Consider the following 17,916-nt stretch of genomic DNA (forward strand, 5'->3'; position numbering starts at 1 on the left):
CTAATGGGTGATGTCAAGATTGGAGGCAGCCTGGGCTGTAGTGATCATGCACTGGTGGAGGTTGCAGTCCTGAGGCATATGGTCAGGTGAAGAGTAAAGTCAGGACCCTGAATTTTAGGAAGGCAATCTTCCAGCTGTTCAAGGAGTTAGTCAGGAGGACCCCCTGGAAAACTGCTCTCAGGGACAAGGGAGCAGAACAGAGCGGGCGGATCTTCAAGGACGTTTTCCATAGAGTGTGAGAGCTCTCGATCCCCAGGTGTAAGAAATCAAGAAAGGAAGGCAAGAGACTGGCATGAGTGAGTCAAGACCTGCTGGTCAAACCAAAGCGCAAGAAGGAAATGCACAGGCAGTGGAAGCACGGACAGGTATCCTGGGAAGAGTATAGGGATGCTGCCCAGTTGTGTAGGGATGGGGTCAGCAAGGCCAAGGTGTGGCTGGAGCTGAACTTGGCAAGGGGCACAAAGAATAATAAAAAGGGCTTCTATAGGTATGTTAGAAAAGGAACGTCAAAGAAAGTGTATTTCCTGCCACACCCCCCGCAATGATCATGACTGGCAAACTGGTAACAATGGATGAGGAGAAGGCTGAGGTACTCAACAACTTTTTTGCACCAGTCTTCACTGGCAACCTCGCTTCCCATGCCTCTTGAGTGGATGGACCTCAAGACAGGGACTGGGGGAGCAAAGTCCCTCCCACTGTAAGAGAAGGTTAGGTTTGAGACCAACTGAGGAACCTGAACATACATAAGCCTATGGGGCCTGACAAGATGCATCCCAGAGTCCTGAGGGAATTCACTGATGTAGCTGCCAAGCCACTCTTCATCACATCCGAAAAGTCATGGCAGTCAGGTGAAGTTGCCGGTGACTGGAAAAAGGCAAACATTGTACGCATTTTTAAAAAGGGTGGAAAGGAGGACCCTGGGACCTACCAACCTGTCAGCCTCACCTCTGTGCTTGGTAAGATCATGGAACAGATCCTCCTAGAAGCTATGCTAAGGCACATGGAAGACAAGGAGGTGATTCGAGACAGCCAGCATGGCTTCACCAAGGGCAAGCCTTGCCTGACCAACCTAGTGGCCTTCTAGGATGGAGTAACTACATCAGTGGACAAGGGAAGAGCTACTGGTGTCGTCTCTCTGGACTTCTGTAAGGCCTTTGACACGGTCCCCCACAACATCCTTCTCCCTAACCTGGAGAGATACAGATTTGATGGATGGACTGTTTGATGGATGAGGAATGGGCTAGGTGGTCTCATACAGAGAGTAGTGGTCAATGGCTCAATGTCCAGGTGGAAATCAGTGACAAGTGGTGTCCCTCAGGGGTCCGTATTGGGACCAGTAATGTTTAATGTCTTCATCAGTGACATAGACAGGGAGATCAAGTGCACCCTCAGCAAGTTCACAGACAACACCAAGCTGAGTGGTGTGGCTGACGTGCCTGAAGGACCAGATGCCACCCAGAGGGACCCAGACAAGCTCGAGAAGTGAGTCCGTGTGAATCTCATCAGGTTCAACAAGGTCAAGTGCAAGGTCCTGCACCAGGGTTGGGGCAACCCCCAGTATCAATACAGGCTGGGGGATGAAGGGATTGAGAACAGCCCTGCAAAGAATGACTTGGGGCTACTGGCGGATGAGAAGCTGGACATGAGCTGGCAATGGATAAGGATAATGGTTTTAAACTGAAAGAGAGTAGATTCAGACTAGATATAAGCAAGACATTTTTCACAATGAGTGTGGTGAAACACTAGAACAGGTTGCCCAGAAAGGTGGTAGATGCCCCATCCTTGGAGACATTCAAGGTCAGGTTGGACCCATCAGCTGTTCAGTTGGGCTGTCAGCAACCTGATGTAGTTGAATATGTCCCTGATCATTGCGGGGGGGGGTGGAGTAGACAACCTTTAAAGGTCCCTTCCAACCCAAACTATTCTATGATTCTGTGATTCTATATTTACTGTAAAATAGTAAATTTCATACCTTTTTTTTGCCTACAGAAAATGCTGTTTAAAGTCCATAGTAAAGTTATTTAATGTTAAAATCAGTGGCACAGTTCCAGTATCAGTCCACCCTAACAGAAAACCAATAGTTTTTCCTTTAATTCCAATATTAATGGAACATTCAACTTCCAGTAATAATATCCAGAAAGAAAATTTTGTTTACTTTTCAATATGCAACCATCTTAAAGTTTCTGCACATAAATTAACAAGACATTGTGCCATATAAGACATTCTTAAGTGCACTAGACCAAACTCATTCACAAGGTAAATGTATGACCTCAAATAAACGGATCATTACAGCTGCAAATCAAGATGCTCAAAAAACCTGAGCCAAGTACTCTGATCTAAGTGAGAAAGATAATGTCGTCATTTCCTTGCAGCAGTTGTCATGGATTGTGCCTGGCTGACATCAGAGTTAGGCCTTTAGGAAAAGGGAGCAGCTTCGTTATAAGAACAGAGGATACTTTGGTTGTAAACCAGCTGTCAGTCACTGCAGAGAAGCTTTGAGATGGGCAGGCTGCAAGTGCCAGTGACAGCTGACAGTCTGCTGTTATGTGCTGAGGGATGCTGAACAGGCATAGTCAAGAATCAGGTATTCTCTGCCCAGTTCTGGAAGTGACGATGTCCAGAGAGATATAGGACACATCATAGAGAATCCAGGGTTAGGTGGGAGAGAACCCTCAGAGAGAACTGGAGAGACCCCGGAGAGCCCCAAGGTCCAGCCTAGGACTACGCAACATTTAGCTGGCACTGCCACACTGACCTACCAAACTTCAAACTATGTCCTCCCATCCACAGGACAGGGAAGCCGTGTAATTTGTAAACTGCACATACATTTTTGATTAAAGCGTTTTGGTGACTGTGTCTGTTTTATCTTTACACTGTCAATTTGGTGACAGTCCTATATTTAAGTATACAATCTGATGTGCTTCTCTACCTCAGGACTGTAATACACTTTTAGTAATAATCTGATAGGTTAACTGGTTGCTCTATAGACTGATTTATCAGTAGGTAAACTAGGACAGCTAAAGCATGATTGTGTAATATAAACTTTGCCATCAGTTTTGCCTAAGCAAAAATAAACCTAATGGCTTAATATCAATTTATTCAGAAGTGTGTAGATTGCCTCCATTGTTCTGCTCTAAGTCTTTATCCTCAATGGAATTCTTTACTATAGCTCACTACACAGTATAGATTTTTCCTTGTAGATACCATCCAATATGTTTGACAGTCAACCTTTATCGTCTTCCTATTCACCGTAATTTTTTCTAGCATCATGTTAGTGAGGTAGTCGGTGTCTTTTACATTGCATCAATACTGAGCAGTTACATGAACACATTTTTATAAGCTGAATTAAGTCTCTCAATTTTTCACTGATACTGCATATAAGTAAAGGGACTGCATATTACAGCAGAAGAGACATCATCCTTGCCTAATGGGACTGTCAGGTGTATCACAAGCAACAGATTAATGTTTGACAAAGATCCTTTTTATTCTGGCTAATTAAGCAGTTGGACACACCCATCCGTTAATGGTTTTGTTTTGTATAGCCAGTGCTTGTTGCATCATGTGAATGTAAGCTAAACAGGCCACATGCTGAAAAGAAGGATAATTAACCCCTGCAAGTGGGAAAAAGATATTGCCCAAGGCCAGCTGCTGAATGTGACAAGATTAGTACTTCTTCAGTCTAATGGGCAGAACTCAGGCAAAGCTACCATGTTGCAAATTACCCCTTTCCTGTACATTCTATGCAATTTCATGTTGCGTGTTAAGTTCCCTAAAGACTTTTTAATGTACCCAAATTCTCAGTTGGAATCCTTCTGTTTGCTAGACTTGAACTATAAAGACTGAATGGTTTCAGAGACTAACTTGATCAATTACTTACCAAATAAGTTTGTTAAAATGTGTCAGATTAATGAATACTGTTTATTTTGTTCCTGGGCTACTTCACCCTGAACAAATTTACTTCTTTTAAGCTACCAGAGTTTGCAAAGTTTTGCTCAGCTACATATGCTTTATTGTCTAGATCAAATGATGTAGCAGGCTTTAATTCAATGCAGAAAATGAAAGCCTGTAATTTACTTTCAAGTGCAGCAGGAAAATTCTTTTTTCTCCTCTAGAAGGCTAAATAAAACATCACAGAAGGTAAAGTGAACTAGATCTTGTAATCACATGCAGTAATGGCAGGCTTTTAATGGTCAGAATAAAAGGCTAATCTTAAGATCTTATCTATTTATAATGATGAATCACCAATATACTCATTAAGAATTTCTGGCAACATAATGTGTTTCACAATAAAAGAAAACTTCTCAGAACATCAAGTTTCAACAGCTAATACAGAATGCTTCCTTCCCCAACAATAGTATAAATGGAAACAAGTTTCAATAATACACTAGCATTTTAGATAATCATTCCTTTTCAATTTTTGTGTAAACAAAAATTTTATGAATAATTGGCTTCAAACAAGTGATGTTATGAATTCAAAGGAACCATTTATATGTGTTAGCAGTAAAGCAGAAGGCTGTTTGTACATGTTATTCACATGTAAAAAAAAAATACTATAAATAATTTTTAGATACTAATGTATTTTCTTGTTGGAACACCAGTTTCTTACTAAACACTATTTGATTGTTTGTCCTCTCCCAAGGTTCTTAGTGATACCAAAGCAGTCAGCTGGACTCTGCTGATATGAGGACTAGTTGCTAAATATTTCAGTTAGCAATATGAATGTCATTACTCTTTTTTCAACTTTTCACGGATTTATGGGAGGAATAATAGTTAACTGAATGGCACAGAATAAAATATATAAGCTGACTCTCTGGAATCACACATAATTTCCAGTAGCAAAACCCTACAATAGCAGAATAACAGAAGGGGGAAGTACAGAGAGATACACACTGGAAGCGACCAATGCAGGTGGTAACTCCTGGTAACTCCTTCAAAGAAAGTTCATAAGATCAAAAAGCAATGTCTTGACAATTAGATTATTAGGTACCTAAGAACAGTACTAGTCAACAATTGTCAGAATGAAATGTCGTACTTCCAGCAGATCACAGACAGCACATGGATGCTTAGGCTGAATGCCTACTTCATGACTCTCTTACTTTGATCTACCTACTAATTCTACCTGCAAAAACTTCAATATTGTATTTAGCCTTGGTGGACAATATATCGGTATTACACATCAGCCCTACACATCAGTATACATCAGCAACAAGATTACATGCACAAACAACAGGACAAAACAAAATTTCTGAAGAGTTTTTGTTGTGACAAGACTAGCAAGTACAACTGTTACAATAAACAAAACTAGCAAATCATCAAACAACTATATTTATGCTATTCTAAGACATTAGTTTGCCTACTGGAGATTCTGAGTGCAAAAGCCCAGGTGGTATTCTCCTTCATCATGGTTGTGGAACTGGCGCTGGCAACAGGGCTTTGGCTTCTATGACTACAGGACTCTCTTTGAGGATAATGTCTGCTTAGGAGAGATGGGATCCAACTCACTAAGTGGGGCAGAGGTATCTTTGCCAGCAGGATGGCTGATCTGGTAAGAACAGACTTAAAGAAGGAACAACATGAGGAGGGAAAGAGTTACCAGCAGCCCTGTGAAGGAGTGTTGGACAGGATTGACAGGCAAACGGCCTGGGGTGATGTGAATGAAAGGGAACACATAATCAACAAAATGAAGCTTAAGCAGGGTCACCTCAAGCATTTGCATGTGAGCAAGGAAGTGGTTACAAGGCATCTTTATGAGGAAACCATCCAGACTCTCTCTGGGAAATCAGTACACTGAGGTATCTTTCTGAAGCACTCATACACCAAGGGGCGTACAAAGGGCTCACACACAGCACGGTGAATAAACACAAGGAATGACAGAGGGGCTATAATCTTGTTGGGATCACAGAGATGTGGTGGGATGGTTCACACGACCGGAGTGCAGCAATGGATGGATACAAGCTACCTGACTTTATAATTTGTTTCTTTTAGAAATGAAAATGTCTCTATCTTCACTAGGATGAAGTTTATGGGAAATTCCTTGTTGGGATGGGTATTTTGTTGTGTTTAGCCAGAAACAAGTTTTGATAAAAAAAATTAAATAAATTACACAACATTTCTGTAAGTTTAGTATGCTTTCTAAGATAATGTTCACACTGCTAAGTCGAGTATACTATGGCTTTTAAGTCAGAGTTAGTCAAGTGTTATCTACCATAAATAGTATTTGGGTACTTTTCCCATGCTGAGGCAGCACCTGTCTTTAAGATATTAACATAAATTTCATGGGCTGGGATAAGCATGTTTATGATCTCCGAAAAATAGCTCTATGCAGAATGATAGTTACAATACCAACTGGAATTTCTAGCTTGAGCCAAGATCTTACTCTGCTGCAAGACTGGTATTAGCAGAATTAATTACAAAGTCTAACACGTACAATGCTACTTCTTCACACCTTTCAAAATACTTGACAACAAACTAGTTTTATGAAATTTCATCCTTGTTTTTGCCTATTGGTCAAGGACAGAGTGGGAACAGGACATAATGTAATACTTCAAGCACTGACGATCACCCCTCAAGGCACTTCGCCTAATAGCCAGTGCTTTCTGAGGAAGAATGTGAAAGCTGGAGCACTACCTGTACAAAAGTTTCTGTCACTTCTACTCTGATTATATGATTCTGAAAGTAGATTTAGATTTTGCTTCAGAAGTGAGTTCTGGGGTTTTTTTCCCCTCTAATATGATATTGTGCTGCAGTCCTTTCATCAAAACAGTGAGTGTGTACATGAATCTAATGAAACAAAGGGAGAAAAACTGATGTGAAAATGGAGGTGGTATTTGTTTTCATCACTCAACAGATCAAAACATAAAATGAAAAGGTCAAAACATTATAGCTGGAGACATCTACTTTATTAACAGAATGAGCAATATTTATAGGAACTAAGTTTCTGTTCTCTCTGTGTTACCTTCGTGTTACCAATTTTCTGTTTCTGATGCTTCCTGTGTTACTTTCACTGAATCACATTATGGCTCCAGAGGTTGGAAGGGACCTGCTCAAGCAGGGCTACCTACAGCCTTCTGCCCAGTACCATGTCCAGATGGCTTCTGAATATAGCCAAGAATTGGAACTCCACAACCTCTCTGGACAACCTGTGCCTCTCTTCGGTCATTCTCACAGTAAAAAAGTTTTTGCTCATGTTCAGAGGGAACCTCCTGTGTTTCAGTTTGAGCGTGTTGCCTCTTGTCCTATCACTGGGCACTACTGAAAAAAGTCAGCTCAGCTTTAGCCCATGTCATAACTAACCTGCAGATATACTATGACAGTTATTAAATAAACTGCCATTATTATTACTATTGATTACTTATACTGTGATTACCCTTAAATGCCACCAAACACTTCATGCTTAAAAGTGATGAAAGTAGTAATACACTATGACATCTTCCAAATGCTTCACGTAGCCATTTCTTCACTAGGTGCAAAGAGAAGGAAACACTTCATGCCTGGATTATTACCCCACTGACTATATCGTTAACTTTCTTCCTTTACCCATCACCTCAGCAGTAGTAGAAAAACATGATGGGACAGGTGATAACCCAGGGTTCCCCAATGGGTAGGGATGGGGGAAGTAAAAACTAAGAAATCACAATTGTACAAGTAGAGAGAGAAACACAGGTTTCACCCACTAATGACTTCACCACACCAGATTCAGGTTCCCATCAACACCATTTGCTAAACTAGAGTTTATAATCACTGGATAGTAAAGAGGGCTTAGAAGGATGAAAACTTATGAAAGCTCTTAAAGGGCTCTAAGCACAGCTGTTTAGGGCTTTCAAGAGACTAAAAGTGGTGCAATATTAAAACATTTCCTTTAAATTTAGGAACATCTACAGAATGAAAGCCTAAACAGCTAAAAGTAAAAACCATCATGTTCCTGCTATGCTACATCAAATTAGAGAACAGTTCTAATACGAAATTCTGTGTCTGAGGGAAAAAGAAAAGGAAGAGACACCTTTCTATTTGTTCTGAACTATGTAAAGATTACTTCAAAGTCCATCCATGATCAGAATCCAAATGGCTAAAGCTTTGGGTTGTTTCAATTATGGATGCATAAATCTCAATACTTCTTAATTTTCTGAGAAGTTGAAGCAGTTCAAAACATTGGAATTAGTGTTACAGGCTTACACATAGTTCACATAATTTTCATGCAGACAGCATTGATATCGATGTTATAATCCTAATCCTTACAACATTGAATTGAAGTACCTAGTGTATGTACTACAGTAACTGGATAACTATGTGATGACACCCTACGCATGCAACACCTTCGAAGTAAATTTTATATGAAATGAAATTTTATATTCCATTTTTGCCATCTTTGCTGGAAGAATTGCATTACAGTACAATAGAAATTTATATTCATAAAAAATTAGTGGTTTTGTAGTTAGTAGCAACCAACAAAACTAAGCCTAGGCTAGAAAATTTTACTAATATGTCTATGTCAAATAGGAGCATTTAAAGAAAAAAAAGTATGACATCTTCTGACAGTTTTATACCAGCTTTTGGACACTTGCTCTCCATTGCTCCTATTCCTACTACATGATACTCTTTTCCTGACTTACTAAGATACAGAATACTGCTCTGAGATTTGAGAATCTTAGTTAAAAACACTGTTGACACACTGGAAATTATTTGGAGAAGGATGTTCTAAACATAGGGTCTGAAAAACATATAACAGAAAAGATGAATTATGCAAAATCCATTCAGTTACTAAATACAGAAGTTACAGTTGCCTTTTAGCTATGGAAATATCAAGGAAGGAAATTTCAACAAGAATGTAATAACACTGACACCAGTAAATAAAAACATTGGCTTAAAACAAACTAGTGAGCTGAAGTAAATCCTTTCCCTATTGAACTGGGAGACATGCAAATAGGCTTACAACTGGGATAACTGTAGGCTTACTGAAAGGATAACTGTATGTAATCTGCTTAAACAATGAATGGACTGGATAAAATCTCACCAGTTTCTCCAATTTCTATCTTCCTTAATCTGCAATGTTATTTTGCAAGAGAAGGATGTATGCCATGCAGGTCAGCAGATGAGTTAGTGATTACCCTGCTAGAGATACAGGGACTGGATATATCTTTCACTGAGCTTTCTTTCACACTTGAGACCGCATCTGGAATGCTCTGTCCAGTTTTGGACTCCCCAGTGAAAAAAAAATAATATGCAATTAAGTCTAGCTGAGGGTCACCAAGATGGTCAGGGGCCAATAATATTTGATGTGGGAGGAAAGGTTGACCAAACTGGATGTCTTCAGCCTTGAGAAAAGAAGTCTACATATATACAATTTCCTGAAGAAAATACACACAGGTAAATTGCTTGCCTCCTAAATTTCATTACATACCTTTATAACTTCAGAAAAGGTGCATCAAAGTACTTTTAGTGGTAAATAAGATTATTTTCTGGTTACCAGAGTTTCTCTGATATAGACTCCCCACATACTCAGTCTTAAAAGGTACCAGTTTCCAGATTACATGTATTCTAAATGCTAAAGATGATGCTTATGCTGTAGCACAGTGACTCTAATTCTCAAATACATCAGTAATCCAGTAGTTTTGCTAAAACAACCTAGACATTGATTGAAAAATGGCAGAGACACTTAAGCAGAGTGCCTAGATTTCTTAATCCAACCTAGAAAATGCTAACAACATTCTTTCCGTAACTCATTTATCTCTTCTTAACTCATCTAACATCTTGGTGAAAAAACAAGTAAATCAGTAGCTACTGCATAATACATTAACCTACATTCAGGTTAACTAGCCACTCTGATGCTTAGCCATTGCTATCTTCTAGGCATCAAAAGAGTGGAGATATTATCAGAAAATCTGGAATGTTTTCATTTCTTATAGATAGCTTCACTTACATTTAAGAAGTCCGTATGGGGAAAGCAGAATATGAAAAAACCATACTGAGTGGCTGCAGCGGCTGACGAGATTGCTTAAGGAGAGAATGCACTCAAAATCAAATTAAGACAAGTTACTGACAGTTTAGTTCCAGATTCTACTGGGCTTTAAGAGTGTTTGAAGGGGAACAGTTTGTCTGCATCTGATGCACTGTGGCTGTACACAAAAGAATAGCAGGACACAAAAATGATGCAAGTAGACTGGAAGATTAAGTTTCAAACACTACACATAAGAAGAAGAAGATCTAAGCTTTTAAGGTAAGAAAATTTCCAATAAAAAGTGACTTTGGGTCTGTACGTAATCTTCACAAATAAAAGATGAAAAGAAAGCTCTCAGATAAAAACAGAAGGATGTCTCAAATTTCTCCACCATCTGACAGGTGGAAATTATAAGAGCTAATTCAAAAACAGTTGGTAAGGTGCAAGAAATAACTTAGCATACTTTCCAGTTCATGTAACTTTGCCTTATTAATAATGAAGTTCACCATCCACTACATTTTCATTCACCTTGCTTGGATTATAGCATGATACCTTCCTGTCTCCAGCTAAAAGAGACACATGAATTATTTGTTCTTTCACTGCTCAGAACCTTGCAGCATTACAGCAGCAGGCCTGTTGTCCTTGCTGAAAACAACTGTTCGATTCCTACTGCAATTTTTCTCACAGCTTTTGTTCCATAAGAAGGCTTCATCCCTCACTTTGAGTCTTACTTACTTTCCAAAAGTGACACTGATGCTACTACACTGACTTCCTCTCACACAGAAAGAGAGCAAACAGCCTGATGCCAACATTTGGAACTTGCATTGTATAAACAAATGTGCATCGACTTTCAGTCCAAAAAACAGTTCTATTGTTATAGAGCTAATAGTCCAAGTCTCCAATTTCACCCCTATTTCAGAGAGCAAACTACTTTCCTTTCCTAGAGATAGGCAAATAGTTCTTACTTGACCTGCAACACAAATCAATATGGAATTTTTTTTTGGTAACTTTAGGAGGACAACTGTAATATGAAGAGCTGAAAGCCCCAACTGCTCTCAACTGTTCACTCATTTAGCATATAGAGAGAAACACTACAGGCACTTCTACTACAGTTCAACAAAGCATGCAAAAACTATCAATCATTATATAGGGTGTTCCTTGACTCAAAAAGAAAACTTGCCTAACTGTCAGACCCCATATAACTAGCTATGTGTTTCAAACAGGTTTGCTGAAGTGTTGCTGTTCACAGCATACACGCCAATGCAGCTACTGTACTTACATTTTAGTATCTGAGATCAATTGACAGGTACCACACTGACTACATCATGCCTAGAAAAGTGCAGATTTTCTATGTCTGGTGAAAAGCAGTTTTCCTTTAATTCTGTGGATTGTGATTCAAGTTTCTACTACAAAGTAGAATAAAGTACCAAGCCAGTGCAAGATTTATTTTCACCTTAAGTGAGTCAACCTTGATTTGCTACGTTGCATTGTGCTATTCCAAAGTAAACAATGCCACCTCCATAGCAAATACTTATTTTGTCTTTGTTCTAATTTTCCAAATGAAAAACTAAACAGTTACCTGTATTATGATAATGTCAAGCAAGCAGAATTCCCTTTTCTATTCCAAGAAAAACAAAACCCCACAGAACTCTGCAACCATAATTAAAATACTCAGAGTCAGTTAAAATGTCAGAAACTAGTACGTTCCCAAATGATTCTCCATTTTTGGTGAATCAAGATAATGACACAACTACCTCAATTGCTTTGAGAAGGCAGGAGAAAGAAATGTAGTACAACTGACACCAAATATAAAATAAGCTAAGTGACAATACTTACAGGAGTTTTAAAATGGACAGATTCATGCTCTGGTTCCTGTTGTATCAATTATATTTTCATAATGAATATGTTTGCAAATAAGCCAAATCTAAATGTTTTATTCACATTTGAAATGTCAGGGCTGCTTATTAATCAAAGAAGCATCCAGTCATATTTGTTACTTTTTCAATTATGGTATTTAAGTACTTCAGTCAAACCAGAAATTTCCTTATGAAGTTGAAACTACATGAATCTAGAACACCAGGATGAACTGCACATTATCACACACCGCGAGAAAATATACTAACAAAATACTAACGAAATTTTCTTACTTTCTCTTAATTTATTTACTAGGAGAGACACGGTACATCTCCTAGAATAAGAGGAAGCCACAATAATATCCTTATCCAAGTTTTGTGACATTTACAAGAATCGATATTTTTCTCTTCTTTCCCTTCCCACCTCTCCTCACACCTTCCCAAGATTCTGGACAAAAGTTCTCTACCCTGCAGTAGACTACCAGTTACTCCTATCTAACTCAAACCTTCAAAAAGACAGTAGTTTTGCACTTTGAAAAAAAAATGCATTGTATATTTTCCCTCTTGGTATCTGAAATGTGCCACATCTTATATCAACACAGGTAATTTAGCATTTGTATGGTCTCCATTTACAGATGGTGCACATAAAGAAACTATTACGCAATTATCACCTAACCAGATAGAGCACATTAAGATGAAAGGTGTCCGAAGTACTCAGTGCAAGGTGTTATGTGACAAAGTTAAAGTCTTTCTCTCAGGTTTTGCTCTCAGGACCAGAAATTTGCTTTAAAATATAAATAAATTGCATCTATTTTACATATTGTAAATATAACCAGTTGTTACACAGAATGGTAAAATATTTAAAAACAACAGGAAGTTCTGTGCTGAAACAATAAAAATATGTTCCTAAACTATAGGACAGAAAAAATAAACCAGAACATTTATACACATGTTACCATATAATCGGGGGGGGGGGGGGGGGATTATAAAGATATTTTTAAAGTTGCCTTCTTCAACTAAGTTAAAACAAATTCTAAGATAATCCAGATATTCTCAATAGAACCATCTCCATCTACAGAACACTGAGTATTTAAACTTAACATTGGTAGAGTTGGATGCCACATAACCTGGGCTCTTGGTGTGCAAAGGAAACACTTCCATGTTTAAACTACTGACATGCATGTGCATAGGCACCACAGATTCCACCCTGAATTTCAAAACATGCCCAGTACAAGCTCTCTTGAAAGAAACTTGCTTGTATCTTGTAACAAAAATCCTCAGCTGCATTACACAAAGTACTGAAGAGAGGTTGAGGGAGGTGATCCTTGTCCTCTACTCAGCACTGGTGAGGCCACACTTGGAGTGCTGTGGCCAGTTCTGGGCTCCTGTATTGGGTTTACATGGCAAGGTTTTGGTAGTGGAGGGGCTCAGGAGTGGCTTCTGTGAGAATATGCCAGAAGCTGCCCCCAGGTCAGACAGAGCCACTTCCAGTTGTCTCCAAGATGGACCCCACCACTGGCCAAAGCTGAGCTAATCAGCAATACTGGTAGCACTTTGGCAAAAAAATATTCAAGAAAGGGTAAAACAAGCTATACAACAGCAGCTGAGAGAGAGGAGTGAGAAAATGTGAGAGGAACAACTATGCAGGCACTAAGGTCAGTGAAGAAGGAGGGGGAAGAGGTGCTCCACGCACTGGAGCAGAGATTCCCCTGCAGTCCATGGTGAAGACCATGGTCATCCACGTTGTCCCCCTGCAGCCCATGGAGGTCCACAGTGCAGCAGAAATCCATTCTGCAGGCTGTGACTGAAACACAGGACGTTCTCACTGAACATCAGGAAACAGTTTTTTTACTGCGAGGGTGAAAAAGCACTAGCAAAGCTTGTGGCATCTCCATCCTTGGAGATCTTCAAAAGCCATCTCAACATGGTCCTGGGCAACTGAATCTAGGTGGCCCTGTTTCAGCAGGGTGGTTGGAAGTGGTGGCCTCCAGATGTCCCTCCCAACTCTGGGGCTTTCCCACCACAGACAAGGGGCAAGTCATTCTGCTCTGACAGCTCTCAGAGCAGCCAAGTGAGGATGCTCCACTGGCACCAAGGAGGTCACCAGAGTTCCCCACCTGCATTGCTCTACTGCTTGTTGCTGGGCCCTTCTGCTCAGGGGCAACAGACTCTCATGATGGGATCTGATGAGCCTGAGGTTAACCCCTGCCCAAAAGGCCACCAAAACATGGCCAACATCCTGTGAAGCAAGGGCTTTCCCCCTTTGGGGCACTTGCTGTCCTTACTGGGCAGCAGCTAGGGCACAGCCCCAGAGACACCTGTGACGTTGCCAGGGAGCATTTGTGATGACCCCAACCTCACTGCTCTTTAGTAGCTGCAGGCTCTGTCCCAGTGCATTTCATCCAAGCCTCCTGCAAGTACACACACACAGCATGCAACCTCCAGGAGGACTGTGGACCTCCACTTGGAGTGCTGCCTTTGTACAGAGACTTGGCTGGTGTGGGTGCTGCGCGTCCCGCACAGCAGGATTTGAACTACATAAATCATTACATAAATAAAAGCTGCCGTTTATGATGCCAAGAGAGATAGACTGTCAAAAAATCACCTTATGTAGTGTAACTCTGCACCTTTCAAAATGAGTCATAAAGAGCAGTACCAACACATGTAACAGTCCTTATGCTTGTAACACAGCAGCATGCTGAGATCCAGTACACTCTGCAAACTCCATACACTATATTGCTTATATTTGCTTATTCTGACAGGAAGTTTACAACAAAGCAGATGTAAATTAAACCAGGTTTACAAATATAACCATTTTATCAGTGAAATTAGTTATTTTAATGACCCATGAAAGCCATTTGGCTCAGAGTGGCAGTGTGCAATGACCTACCTTTGAATTAATAAACATTCCACACCTTCAGCTTGCCTCCTGCACACAGCAACCATGTAGGCAGGAAAGGCAAGACAACAAACTCCCTTTCAGGGGGTCAGCAAAGTGCCAAAGCACAACTCCAGAACACAGTACCCAAAGAACAAGCACAACAACCAGCACCATGCAGCATTCTGAAAACTCAGGAAAGCAAACAGGGATGCAGGTAGGTTTGAGAACTGTACGCGAGGGGTCCAAGGATGGTGCACATCCTGGACCAGACACACTGCTCGTCAGCACCTAAAGGGAGATCTGCCCCCTCCACCTCTCACCACCATTTGCCCCGAACTCCTTCACCCTCCATCCATTCCATCGGTTTCCCCCCTCCATCCCCTTCTTTTTGGTCCCTGGGAGCCACCATTTTCTCATTGCTGTCTCCCCACATATACACAGAGCGGCCTAGGACTGGCTGCAGTAGCCACCCCCAACAGTTTGCCCCACATCCCTTTAAGCTTGAGAATACCTTAATATTGGAATGTTTTTACTAACACCATGGCTGTGGTGAATGTTCCCTCTTCTGTCACAGGTAATGCAGCAAACCAGGATGTCTTGAACAATTAAAGGTGAATGAGAAGAACTGAGAAGCAGCACACACACCATGTTAGAAAAGAAAGCTACCTAAAAAGCCCAACACCTCACCCTGGTATTGTTTAGTGTAATAAGTAAATCATCATAAAAACTTTCAACTTTGATGTCGATATTGCCCATTTAAAAAAAAAAAACACTGGGGGAATAGTTGAAGAACACACAAAATTTCAGTTGGGTTCTAACTTTTATTTACACAATACATTTATGAATAGCATTACAAGAGACAAGGTAAGGATTTTCATCCATTTTATGCTGTTTTCTTTATGACAGGGTACAGGCCAGGGCAACAGCTGGAAAGTCAATGGCTGAAGCTCTGTTGTGGGTATTAGTAAGATGGTTTGCACATTCCACCAACACTGCAAGGGATAGTAAAAACAGGATTTCTGCAAAGTATACTGCCATGTGTTACCCAGCCATGTTTTACCTTGCTATTTCAAAGGTGCCGTCTTCACTGAGGTTATTCCTTCCGTGCAGGTATTGTATTTTTGCCAACCTCACCTCCTACTTGCCAGAGAGCTCCAGGGGCCTCACCAAGTCTATGGTGAAGTTAGAGATGTTTTGTGGGAAAAATTCAGGTGCCGAGATTGCTGGCTAGCATAAGGTAGAAACTGCCATCTGCCATCCTTATTTTACCCTGACTCCAACTCCAATTGCTACATGACCTGGACTTGGGCTGCTGTTTATTATTTTCACTTTCACAGCAGTTGTCAGTTTTGTAGATTCTGTCCTCACTGGGATTCACTTTTTGAAATTCTTCAGGGTAAAACGTCCCCTCCATTACTTCATGACCATAGCCTATTAAACAGCATGGGTGGGTACCCACTCCTTTCCCACAGTTTCAGCTATTAAGACGATTTCACTCATGATCATCTGATGATAACCTTTCTCTAATCTCTTCTGTTATAAACACTGTGATATGGTCTGCCTTTTTGAGCAAAGGCACATACTCTTTAATTTTAAATCAATCCTTGGATTTGATTTTCCAGACCCTCACAGAGTTTAAAGGGATCACATCCACAGGCCTGGCTCTGATAGCTCTGTGGAAGCTATGGTTATAATCCTTCATAGAACCTGTTAACACATCAATGTATCAAAAGTGTTGCACATGAAAGTATCTCCACTCTCAGTTATAAGCAACCTATTAAAATACTCTTTTTGCTTTATTGCTAGGATCAAGATGGTGAACAGCAAACAAGCTGTTAAAGCAGTATACAGCCTGGTTTAAAAAAAACTTTCCCCCATCAGTCTGTAATTTCCTACATGTGCACTGCCTAATAAAATTGGCTTTAAAAGCCCCAGCTGTATCAGATCCCATTTTGCCTTTTAGAACAATGGCAGAGACATGCTTGTGTAATATGTGTAGCACTGAACTTAAGCTGTACTTAACAGCAGTGTCATGTTTGGAAAACTACTGCACATCCACCAAGTCTGCTGATATCGAGCATCCACCTCTACCACAACCACCTTGTTTCTCAAACTGTTTTCTTGGTAGTTTGCATAAGGTCCAGGTATCCTGGTCTGCGAGCCAAGTTGCCACTTGGTTCCAGTTCATATCAACAGTCAGGCTTTTAGCAGCTTCTAAAACAGTATTTTATATCACTGTGATGGGTTGACCCTGGCTGGACGCCAGGTGCCCACCAAAGCCGTTCTATCACTCCCCCATCCTCAGCTGGACAGGGGAGAGAAAAATATAACAAAAAACTTGCGGGTCGAGATAAGGACAGGAGAGATCATTCACTAATTACCATCACGGGCGAAACAGACTCAGCTTAGGGAAAATTAGCTCAATTTATTACAAATCAGCCAGAGTAAGGTAAATGAGAAATAAAACGAAATCTCAGAACACCTTCCCTCCACCCCTCCCTTCTTCCCGGGCACAACTTCACTCCCGGATTTCTCCACCAAGCCCCCCCAGCGGCACAAGGGGGACAGGGATGGGGTTTACAGTCATCACATGTTATTTTCTGCCGCTTCACCTCCTCAGGGCGAGGGCTCATCACACTCTTCCCCTGCTCCAGCGTGGGGTCCCACCCACGGGAGACAGTCCTCCACGAACTTTCTCCAACGTGGGCCATTCCCACGGGCTGCAGTTCTTCACGAACTGCTCCAGCATGGGTCCTTTCCACGGTGTGCAGTCCTTCAGGAGCACACTGCTCCAGCGTGGGTCCCCTGGGGTCACAAGTCCTGCCAGAAACCCTGCTCCGTGGGCCCCTCTCTCCACAGATCCGCAGGTCCTGCCAGGAACCTGCTCCAGCGCAGGGTTCCCACGGGGTCACAGCCTCCTTCGGGAAACCACCTGCTCCGGCGTGAGGTCCTCCACGGGCTGCAGGTGGATATCTGCCCCACCGTGGACCTCCCTGGACTGCAGGGGGACAGCCTGCCTCACCAGGGTCTTCACCACGGGCTGCAGGGGAATCTTCGCTCCGGCGCCTGGAGCATCTCCTCCCCCTCCTTCTTCACTGACCTTGGTGTCCGCAGGCTTGTTTCTCTTACATGTTCTCACTCCTCTCTCCGGTGGCTATTTTCTCCCCGTCCCAACTTTTTTTTCCTTCTTAAAAATGTTATCACAGAGGCGTTACCACTATCACTGATTGGCTCGGCCTTGGCTGGCA

The 17,916-nt window shown here is 41.2% G+C and overlaps 1 protein-coding gene across 3 annotated transcripts in view; it reads right to left on the bottom strand.

The window, feature by feature from the left end:
- Positions 1–17,916, bottom strand: part of RFX3 (regulatory factor X3) — a 128,770-nt gene that overhangs the window by 67,745 nt on the left and 43,109 nt on the right. The gene's annotated exons all lie outside the window — the stretch shown is intronic.

This window comes from Haliaeetus albicilla, chromosome Z (genome assembly GCF_947461875.1).
Source record: "Haliaeetus albicilla chromosome Z, bHalAlb1.1, whole genome shotgun sequence".
In the NCBI taxonomy this organism is placed as follows: Eukaryota; Metazoa; Chordata; class Aves; order Accipitriformes; family Accipitridae; genus Haliaeetus; species Haliaeetus albicilla.